The 11,792-nt window shown below is 35.3% G+C and overlaps 1 pseudogene; it reads right to left on the bottom strand.

The window, feature by feature from the left end:
* Window positions 1-789: 789 nt before the first annotated feature.
* Window positions 790-10,393, bottom strand: LOC120138920 (annotated as a pseudogene).
* Window positions 10,394-11,792: the final 1,399 nt, after the last annotated feature.

Genomic DNA, 11,792 nt, shown 5'->3' with positions numbered 1-11,792 from the left:
TAAAGCGATGACTCAATTTTAACGTGAGAATTGAAAAGCACTTAAATAACTTTGGGATATCTCTCTCTATTTTCTGGGCTTATTTTCAAATCAAAACAATTTTCAAAATGAAAAAGTTGACGTTTGTTTGGATGTTGTTATAGTTCATGTGGGAGGAAGGATCGTCTTATTGAAGCATATTCGACTTCCTGTGAACACACTTAGCAAAATTGTTTGCTAAGAGGGAACTGAGATCGGAACCAATTATTGTTGAAATAAGATAATCCGAGTCGACAACTTTTTGAACCTCAACGTTTTTAGATCTACAACATTATTATTGCTTAGATCAATCCACAAACCGATATTAAAGATTGCACTTGTGTATTCGGTATACAAAGCATAGTCACTAGGATTTGTCCTTGTAGACAAAGTAACTGATGTGAATCCCGAAGGAAAAATCTAATTCGATGATCCGAAGGAAATTGAGTTAAAATGAAAGCCTAAGGTTGGTTTTATCATATTGAATTTTCTTTTAAACTTTTCTTTTTAATCTTCTTTGAAATTTTTTATTTTTCTTTCTTCTATTTTATTTCTCTTCATCTATAAATCCCCACCATTACTCAAATTCTACTATATCCACATCTTGGCTCAAAGATTAAACAAAGCACGAATAAATCAGGAAGTTTCCTTAGTCTCTGTGGGAGTGACCCTTACTTCTCTTTTACTACGTTAAATTTCCTTTGTTTATTAATTGAGAAGAAAGAATTATTTTAACTTGAAAAACGAATCGCGTCAAACCTCTAAGCTATTTCATGCAGAGGGGAGGGAAGGGATGAAAACAAGCAAGGCACCTGAGTACCTTTGTTCTTTGTTTTTATTATGGGAGAGGACGGCTATTATTATTATTGTGTCCGTTTCTAAGGATTGTAAAAAGTATTCAATCTTCTCACTAGGTGGGAAAATCTTGTACATCTCATGATTGCGAACTTCAAGTGTAACACCCCAGACCGATGCGGGTACCTGATCCGATCTGGAGTGTAGAGCCACCGGAGCAACCCACTATAAAAATAGCAAAAATTTTAAAACTTTTATTAAAACATGTACTTATAAAATCATTTATCAGTATGCATAAATAAAATAGATTTTCAAACTCGTATTTAAAACAAAATACAATTACATGCCCCCTAATCACATGTAGCGTACTCTGCAAGCAACCCCGGAAAAACTCCCTTACTGATGTCGATAGATATACTGTTACGATTCTTTTAACCTGCAAAGGTGAGTAATAGAGTGAGCTTCGAAAAGCTCAGAAATACAGAACTACCAGATGAAGCTAATGAACGTGCAGATACAGATAAATATATATTTTTCTTATCGGTTCAGACATCGACAAATCTTTATGTTGAGCAGAAATCCTACTCGTATTTCATATGGTAACGGATAATGAGCTTTCAGTTCAAAGAAATATTTCAGTCGACTGAGTTCAGGAGATCAGAATAGGTTATATAGTGTGTTCCCAAAAACCATGTAACTTTTCATATCTTTTTAAAACATATATATATATATATATATATATATATATACCCCCATCCCATCCCAACACAACATAATGTGTAGGTTCCCCAAAACCATACACCCAACCCACACAACTTGTAAAGCCCTGAGCACAAAGCCGATCAGAACATAATCCAAATCAGAACAGAATTCAGGTTATGTATCAGAACATAATTCAAGTTGGAAATCAAATAAAATATTTATATGTTTAGGGAACACACCAGAGTTTATAGATATTATTCAGAGGTACTGGATAATCTTATCAGGCAGAAGAAACAAAGATCTTTCATATACCGACAGAATGTCGGAATTTAGAATCACTATTGGAAGAGTTCAATAATTAATAGAATCATCAGTTATTCAGAAAATAATTTATAAGGATCATCTTATTCGGATAATTTCGGAAGCTCTACAAAATCTGAAGGGTATTCAGAATCTTTACAATCTATGACGATTAATCTGATTATCGAACAACTCCAGATGAATAGCTTCCAGAACCAATACTTATCAACTTGTCAATTCATTAACCTTCCAGGTTATTCACTCTTTAATACCAAATATTCTTATCCATGGATCATCTTCTGAGTCATCACTGAACAGATCTTAAGGAGACGAACAAATATTCCAATGGTCTTTATTTCATTTCCATGTTTCAACTATACCAGGAAATGTTGGCGTACTTCATTTGTGGTTCATAATCCATTGGGATGATACATCACATAAGTTCATCCGAGTTTCCAAACTTATTCCAATCTCTTACTTAATCCTCAATCCTTGAGGTTACTTGGTTCATTTAGCAGTCAAGTCTATTCCAACTACTTCGAAATTTTCCAGAGTAATTCCGGACGTTTTTGAATTTCGGATACATATTGTACTTCCTTTCAGTTCAGTTCGGTCTTCGTGGTTGATTTGTCGAACAAATATAAAATTATTTGTACTGAATGCGATCTAGAGTTGCAGAGCTGGATATTTCCCAAATTATCATCGAACCAAACTTAAGAAGACGAACACTCGTTCAAATAATATATATATGTCTTTCAAGTACTAACATATCATTAAGGTTGATCGGCTCACTTAAGTTGTGTTCCATAACTTTTAAAGGTAGTCCAACACCTATGCTTATTTGGATTCCTTAATTAATCCAAGACATTTACTTAGTATAGGCCATAAGGGTATCTTGGTCATTTTGGTGTTCAGTTTTATTCAATTCATTTAAGAGCTCGAGGATATCCACTCATTCCTGATCTTGGTGATATTCTTGGTCATTTGCATTATAGGGGTATTCTGGTCATTTTAAAGATCCGGTGTACTTCAATCCTTTCCTTCCATTCTGTCTTATTATTTAATTCCAACTTATCATTTATTCTAGAACTTTCAAACAATTCTGACAAAAGAGCACCCTCGATAATTTATTCTTAACTCAGAATTTTCAGGTCATTGTCTTCTCAAAAGTTACAAACAGGTTATCAGGAATTTTCTGTACAAAGACATGATCTTAGCAATTAAATCCGTACTTAATCGAGTTAAGTACGAATCCTCAAAGTACTTTCTCATTCAGGGTCAACTCAGATTATTTTACCTCTCAAGGGCATTTTCATAATTTCTTAACCAGATAATTTCGATGTTAGCTCTTAACGAAAATAATTATAATTTAAAGATCCTATGGTTAATTGCTTTCCCGAACATTCTTTGATCTTGAAATTATTCCTTAACAAACTTCTAGCATCTTGCTCAAACCCATTTTGGCATTAAAAACAAGTTATCCAAATTTTCTAAACAAAACTATTATTTCTTATGCACATCTGTAATTATATCGGATCAATATGTCTTTTCAGAGTTATTAACCAACTTCCAGGGAAAATTCTTGTCATCCTACAACATAAGGGTATTTTCGAAATTTTACCCTACCGGAGTATTCTCATAATTTCCCATCCAAGTACCTTTAACATTTAACCTTTGATGATATAAAATATAAGTTACAAATCCATGACTGATTTCTTTTTCACTAATCACAAACTTGTAATTTAATTCTAACAATTCATCAATCTCCGATATTAATCATCTGAACCATAATCAGTTGCCAAATTTCTACTGTGTTCGGATCGTGTGTAAAAATTCATTAACTACACAGATGAGACCAACATTATCTTATTCACACATTTTCCAATATTCACATGTTCCATAAAGCATAAAGAGGTAGTAAAGTATTACCTCAATTTTTGTGCAACACTGATCGACCATAAAAATTCCATTCAAACACCATCGATCTTGAAATCATCTTCCAATGTTTCCTCAGATCCATGTTAATAGAAATTACATAAAAAAACGGAGCTTAATTTCGAAAAACAGATCACATCGGGTGATAAATCAGTCAAAAACATCTTATCAGGTTTGAGTTTCCAAAACGGACCCCAAAAACAGATTCAGGACGTCGAAAACATAAAATATGAATTTTCAAAAATTTGGAATTTTCGGTCAAAATCAAAGTTAACGGGTTTGGCTGGTAATTTCGAGACAGGTCCGAATTTCAAAAAATGAACTTCGGAATCGGATTTGAAACATTGAAAAACGTCAGGATAGGTATACTCGTTCAAAGTCAAATGTCGTTTAATGCCCGGTCAACGTCGGTCAAAGTTCTGGTCAACAACGGTCGAGCTGGTCAACAGTCGACCATTTCACACAAATATCACCCTAACAGAAATTAATTACCAAATTAGCCACATTCTATAAATATTTAGCAAACTAACATCGAATTTTACACAAATAACACCAAAACATAAATTAATTATTAAATTATCACCCAGACGATGCCCACTCTCGGGGGGTGGCGCGTGAACAGTAACATGGTGTCGAAAAATTCCCAGAAAAATTCCTAAAAATTATTTTAAAGTATTTTGAGACACTTACCAAGCTCGGTTCATAATTTTGATTGGCGGAGAGCTCGATTCTGAAACGTCAGAAACTTTGACGGTCTCACCCTTCCACGCTCTGGCGACGAAAAAGAAAAGGAGAACACCGGTGGACTCGGAATGATGCAAGGAACACGATGGTGTGGGAGGTGTCGTAAACGGATGACCGGATTGTCGTGAATCGACAATAAACCAACTAAAATCGAGTTATTACCGACGATACTTCCGACTGAAATTAACGACGAACGGCGACGATTCACGACGAAAGGTTTGAGGGGTTTTGTTCCTCGGTCGACAACAAACACGATGGTGGTTTCGGTTTGTCGAGGTCAGACGACGAGTAGATCGAAGTTGAAAGGAGGGTTGTAGGGGGAGAGAAACTGGGAAAATCTGCAAAAACAATCGGGAAATGGGTGTTATAATTCATCCCATAAAAAATGGGTAAACCATGAGTTTAGTCACTGAACTTCCTGCACTTCTTAAAATGATATGCCAACTTTGAAATTTTACAATTTAATCCACTGTTTCTTTCAAAATACCAATTAAATTCACCATTTTATAATTTCTTAAATTTAGCCCCTAAATTAGGCTGTTACAATTCTCCCTCCTTAAAGAATTTCATCCTCGAAATTCATTCATGTCACATAATTGCAGAAATATAACTTCCATCGGTTTTTTCATATCTTTCATGTAGCTCTTATAGAAATACGGATCATCCGCTAATCCTTAACCAGTTGAGTATACATTCATATCAGAACTCTTCCTCATTCCAATAAAAGATTCAAAACGAAAATATCCTTGTAGAATAAATTCAGCCTTGGTCATGAGAATAGGCTCATAGAGCAGTAGCATATCCCAATTTCATTTCCGGAGTCGAGTCAGAATTTCTCAAATTAATAACTCTCACATGGCTCGTGAGGTACTTTACAACATTTAGACAGATGTTACTGGTTTTACTTTTTATACAAGTATAGCCTTAACGGATAGAAACTTTGGTTTACTAGTTAAAGATAAGGACTCAGCCCTGGAGTTCCGGCTTAGAGAGGTACGATTGTAGTCTAGGGGCATGTACTGATTAGACATCTTTTGACATTCGACCGACCGGTCTATCTTGAAAATTTTGACTCAAACCAAAGCTTTGATACCACTAAATATAACCCCCCAGACCGATGCAGGAACCCGATCCAATCTGGAGTGTCACATTAGGGCCACCGGAGCGACCCACTGCAAAAATAGCAAAAATTTTAAAACTTTTATTAAAACATGTACTTATAAAATAATTTATCAGTATGCATAAATAAAATAGATTTTCATACTTGTATTTAAAACAAAATAAAATTACATGCCCCCTAATCACATGTAGCGTACTCTGCAAGTAACCCTGGAAGAACTCCCTTACTGATGTCGATAGATATACTGGTACGATTCTTTTAACCTGCAAAGGTGAGTAATAGAGTGAGCTTCGAAAAGCTCAATAATACAGAACTACCAGATGATGCTTATGAACGTACATATATAGATAAATATATTTTTCTTATCGGTTCAGACATCTACAAATCTTTATGTTGAGCAGAAATCCTACTGGTATTTCAGATGGTAACAGACAATGAACTTTCAGTTCAAAGAAATATTTCAGACGACTGAGTTCAGAAGATCAGAATAGGTTATCTAGTGTGTTCCCAAAAACCATGTAACTTTTCAGATCTTTTTAAAACATATATATATGTACCCCCATCCCAACACAACATAATGTGTAGGTTCCCCAGAACCATACACCCAACCCACACAACTTGTAAGGCCCTAAGCACAAAGCCGAGGAACCTGCGGAAATACTTCCTTCAACAATACCCCCCAATTAAAACATTTTTCCTTCAGTAAATGGAGATATCAGAAATCCAAACATCATTCAAAATAGATTTCATAACAAAATCCATAAAAGAAATCATAACATAATTCAGGTTATGTATCAGAACAGAATTCAAGTCAGAAATCAGATAAAATATTTATATGTTTAGGGAACACACCATAGTTTATAGATATTATTCAGAGGTACTGGATAATCTTATCAGGCAGAAGAAACAAGGATCTTTCATATACCGATAGAATGTCAGAATTCAGAATCATTATTGGAAGAGTTCAATAACTGACAGAATCATCAGTTATTCAGAAAATAACTTATTAGGATCATCTTATTCGGATAATTTTCGGAAGCTCTACGAAATCTGAAGGGTATTCAGAATCTTTACAATCTATGACGATTAATCCGATTATCAAACAACTCCAGATGAATATCTTCCAGAACCAATACTTATCAACTTGTCAATTCATTAACCTTCCAGGTTATTCACTCTTTAATACCAAATATTCTTATCCATGGATCATCTTCTGAGTCATCACTGAACAGATCTTAAGGAGACGAACAAATATTCCAATGGTCTTTTTTTCATTTCCATGTTTCAACTATACCAGGAAATGATGACGTACTTGATTTATGGTTCATAATCCATTGGGATGATACATCACATAAGTTCATCTGAGTTTCCAAACTTATTCCAATCTCTTACTTAATCCTCAGTCCTTAAGGTTACTTGGTTCATTTAGCAGTCAATTCTATTCCAACTACTTTGAAATTTTCCAGAGTAATTCCGGACGTTTTTAATTTCGGATACATATGTACTTCCTTTTAGTTCAGTTCGGTCTTCGTGGTTGATTTGTCGAACAAATATAAAATTCTTAGTACTGGATGCGATCTAGAGTTGCAGAGCTGGATATTTCCAAAATTATCATCGAACCAAACTTAAGAAGACGAACACTCGTTTAAATAATATCTATGTCTTTCAATTACTGACATATCATTAAGGTTGATCGGCTCACTTAAGTTGTGTTCCATAACTTTTAAAGGTAGTCCAACACCTATGCTTATTTGGATTCCTTAATTAATCCAAGACATTTACTTAGGATAGGCCATAAAGGTATCTTGGTTATTTTGGTGTTCAGTTTTATTCCATTCATTTCAGAGCTCGAGGATATCCACTCATTCCTAATCTTTGTGATATTCTTGGTCATTTGCATTACAGGGGTATTCTGGTTATTTTAAAGATCCGGTGTATTTCAATCCTTTCCTTCCATTATGTCTTATTATTTAATTCCAACTTATCATTTATTCCAGACCTTTCAAACAATTCTGACAAAAGAGCACCCTCGATAATTATTCTTAACTCGAATTTTCATGTCACTGTCTTCTCAGAAGTTACAAACATGTTATCAGGAATTTTCTGTACAAAGACAGGATCTTAACAATTAAATCCGTACTTAATCAAGTTATGTACGAATTCTCAAAGTACTTTCTCATTTAGGGTCAACTCGGACTATTTTACCTCTCAAGGGCATTTTCATAATTTCTTAACCAGATAAATTCGATATTAACTCTTAACGAAAATAATTATAATTTAAAGATCCTAAGGTTAATTGCTTTCCCGAACATTCTCTTATTTTGAAATTATTCCTTAACAAACTTCTAGCATCTTGCGCAAACCCTTTTTGGAGTTAAAAACCATTTATCCAAATTTTCTAAACAAAACTATTATTTCTTATGCACATCTGTAATTATATCGGATCAATATGTCTTTTCAGAGTTATTAACCAACTTCCAGGGAAAATTCTAGTCATCCTACAACATAAGGGTATTTTCAAATTTTTACCCTACCGGAGTATTCTCATAATTTCTCATCCAAGTACTTTTAACATTTAAACTTTGATAATATAAAATATAAGTTACAAATCCATGACTGATTTCTTTTTCACTAATCACAAACTTGTAATTTAATTCTAACAATTCATCAATCTCCTATATTAATCATCTGAACCATAATCAGTTGCCAAATTTCTACTGTGTTCAGATCGAGTGTAAAAATTCATTAACTACACAGATAAGAGCAACATTATCTTATTCATACATTTACCAATATTCACATGTTCCATAAAGCCTAAAGAGGTAGTAAAGTATTACCTCGACTTTCATGCAATACTGATCGACCATAAAAATTCCATTCGAATGCCCTCGATCTTGAAATCATCTTCCAATATTTCCTCAAATCCATATTAACAGAAATTACATAAAAACGAAGCTTAATTTCGAAAAACAGGTCGAATCGGGTGATAAATCAGTCAAAAATAGCTTACCGGGTTTGAGTTTCGCGAAACGGACCCCAAAAACGGATTCAGGACGTCGAAAACATAAAATATGACTTTTCAAAAATTTGGAAATTTTAGTCAAAATCAAAGTCAACGGGTTTGACTGGTAACTGCGAGGCCTTCGGGTCCGAATTTTGAAAAACAGACTGTGGAATCGGATTTGAAACGTCGAAAAAGGTTAGGATAGGTATACTCGTTCAAAGTCAAAGGTCGTTTAATGCCCGTCAACGTCGGTCAAAGTTCTGGTCAACGGTCGACACTCGACCATTTTACACAAATATCACCCTAACCGAAATTAATTACCAAATTAGCCACATTATGTAAATATTTACTAAACTAACACCGAATTTTACACAAATAACACCAAAACAGAAATTAATTACAAAATTATCACCCAGATGATGCCCACTCTAGGGAGGTGGCGCGTGGCGCTCGTGAACAGTAACATGGTGTCGAAAAATTCTCGAACAAATTCCTAAAAATTATTTTAAAGCATTTTGAGATACTTACCAAGCTCGGTTCACAATTTTGAACGGCAGAGAGCTCGATTCTGAAACGTCGAAAACTTTTACAGTCCCACCCCTTCACACGCCGGTGACGACGGAGAAACGGAGAACACCGGTGGACTCAGAACGATGCAAGGAACACGATGGTACGGGAGGTGTCGTAAACGGATGATCGGATCGTCGTGAATCGACGAAAAACCAACTGAAATCGAGTTATTACCGACGATACTTCCGACTGAAATTAACGACGGACGGCGATGATTCACGACAAAAGGTTTGAGGGGTTTTGTTCCTCGGTCGACAACGAACACGATGGTAGTTTCGGTTCGTCGATCGGAGGTCGGACGTCGAGTAGATCAGAGTTGAAATGAGGGTTGAAAGGGGAGAGAAACTGGGAAAAATCTGCAGAAACAATCGGGAAATGGGTGTTATAATTCATCCCAAAAAAAATGGGTAAACTATGAGTTTAGTCATTGAACTTCCTGTACTTCTTAACATGGTCTGCCAACTTTGAAATTTTACAATTTAATCTATCTTTTCTTTCAAAATACCAATTAAATTCATCATTTTATAATTTCTTAAATTTAGCCCCTAAATTGGGGTGTTACATCAAGCAACCTCAGTTTTGCATCAGGATGAGACAATTTGAATTTTGTGTTAAGATGGTTAATCACATCACCAACAGTGCTCTGTTTCGGATGCCTAATAGTTTGGATAACAACTTCATCCTTTGTAGCATGATGAAATGCTACCTTCAATGTTTTTAAACCTTGTAATTTTTGTAAAGGGGTGTCTACTACTTGATATTACAAAATATCATAAGTCTAATTGTGGTGAAACATGTCAAACAAATGATCCACTACACGATACTCAATAGGCTGAGGTTTAGGTTGTTGAGAGTAACAATTGTGCGAACTAAACCTGATTTTTGATGGATTATTGAAACGAACTTGCTGAGCTACTCTTTCAACAACATCATCAAACATAGAAAGCTTTGGCGTCTCCAGACCGAAATAATCTTCGTTTGGATTTTTCCAAAAATCTAAAGTGCACAACCTTACGATTATGAACATATTCCAGAAATTAATGAACATTTTGATAGCAGTATTGAGTAGTACTTTCGATAGGAAGAGAGTTTTGAAAGCAAATTATGTCACCATCCACAAGCAGGCTAGCTTGGAAGCTGATTTTCTTGTCAATTGGTTCAAACATAAGACTGGGCTTAAACTTAATTTCCTCAAAAATATTGATCACTTCCTCAGAAGTATACCATGCCGTTTTGTTTACTTTGGACTAATTTTCTATTGGTCCAAAAGATCGCCTAATTCATGTATACCAATTTACTAAGAAGCATATGCAAATTCATAATTTTGGCAATCCCTTCTTCTTTGGCCGAAATAAATGTCTGAATACAGAGGAAGCTGCAAGTTCCTGTTTTCACCAATACAGACAAAAATGATTACTCTCCTGACATGGAGAATAACGAGAATCTTAAAGGAGCCTGGTGCTGGGCTTTGTTTTAGTGAGGTTGAAGGGGCTAATAAAATAATGTCCAAGGATTTTGATATATTGTTGGGAAGAAATAGCGGAGACTATGAATAATCAAGATTTGGGCCAAGAAAAGGTGCCAATTAGAGCTCTAGAAGATGCTAGGGATATGGGCCTTACGGCTGAGTTTGGGGCGTCTAGAGATGGTGGGAAGTCAAAGGCGTCGTAAGGGACACAAGAAAGGCAGATCGAAGGGAGTCCAAAAAAAGAATTGTTGGGCAGCCATGGTGGACGCTAGAAATAATGCCCATGTAAAAGATGTTGATGCTGGTAGGTTTAATGGGTCTATAGATTATGAGACTCAAAGTGAAAGAGATGATCCTAGGGATTTTTTCTCTGAAATGCTGGAGAAAAGGAAATCAACAAGAGTTGAGAAATATGGTTCTCTAAATGGAATACAAAGCAAAGTACTAACTATTATTGATAGAAAAAAAAGAGATAGAGCAATTCGAAGAAACAATTCAAAGAAGAAGGTGCAAAATTTGTATGAATTTTCAGGAAGATCTCTCTCAGATTCGGATCTTGTGTCAAGATGGAATGCGCTCACTAAGGAAGCTAGGAAGACGTTAGAACTCGGATAAAGTCTCGGAATTCAAATTGTAGGAGGTGAAGAAGAGACAGTGCAGGAAATCGCTAGTCTTGAAGAGAATTGAGTTAGGATTGAAAGTCGATGTCTCATCCAAAGGATTGAATCGGTAGACCATGAGGGTGCTATTATGGAATGTGCGTGGTATGGGTTCGGAGATCAAACTATAAGTGCTACGATATCTTATTATAGAGCAGATAGTGAAAGTGGTATTTTTCATGAAACAAAATCGCAGGAGTTGTGGAGTGAAGTAAGTCGAAAAATCTGGTATGATGATGAGTTCATCTTTCGTTTGTCACCCACTGAAGGTAGGTCTGGTGGTCTAATCTCTGTTTGGGATATGTGGGCGTTTAAGTTAGAGTCTGTTATAGTGAGTTGAAGGTTTATTTACTTGAAGGGACGATGGACGGATCAGGATTCTGTCATAACAATCTTTAATGTATTTGCTTCCTGTGTGGTACTTGTTCAATTGATATGTGGAAGGGTTTGCTGGAGGTTAAATATTCGGTTGTTGCA

This window comes from Hibiscus syriacus, unplaced genomic scaffold, assembly GCF_006381635.1.
Source record: "Hibiscus syriacus cultivar Baekdansim isolate YM2019G1 unplaced genomic scaffold, ASM638163v2 tig00110716_pilon, whole genome shotgun sequence".
Classification (NCBI taxonomy): Eukaryota; Viridiplantae; Streptophyta; class Magnoliopsida; order Malvales; family Malvaceae; genus Hibiscus; species Hibiscus syriacus.
This window is presented reverse-complemented; position numbering and strand designations above follow the sequence as displayed.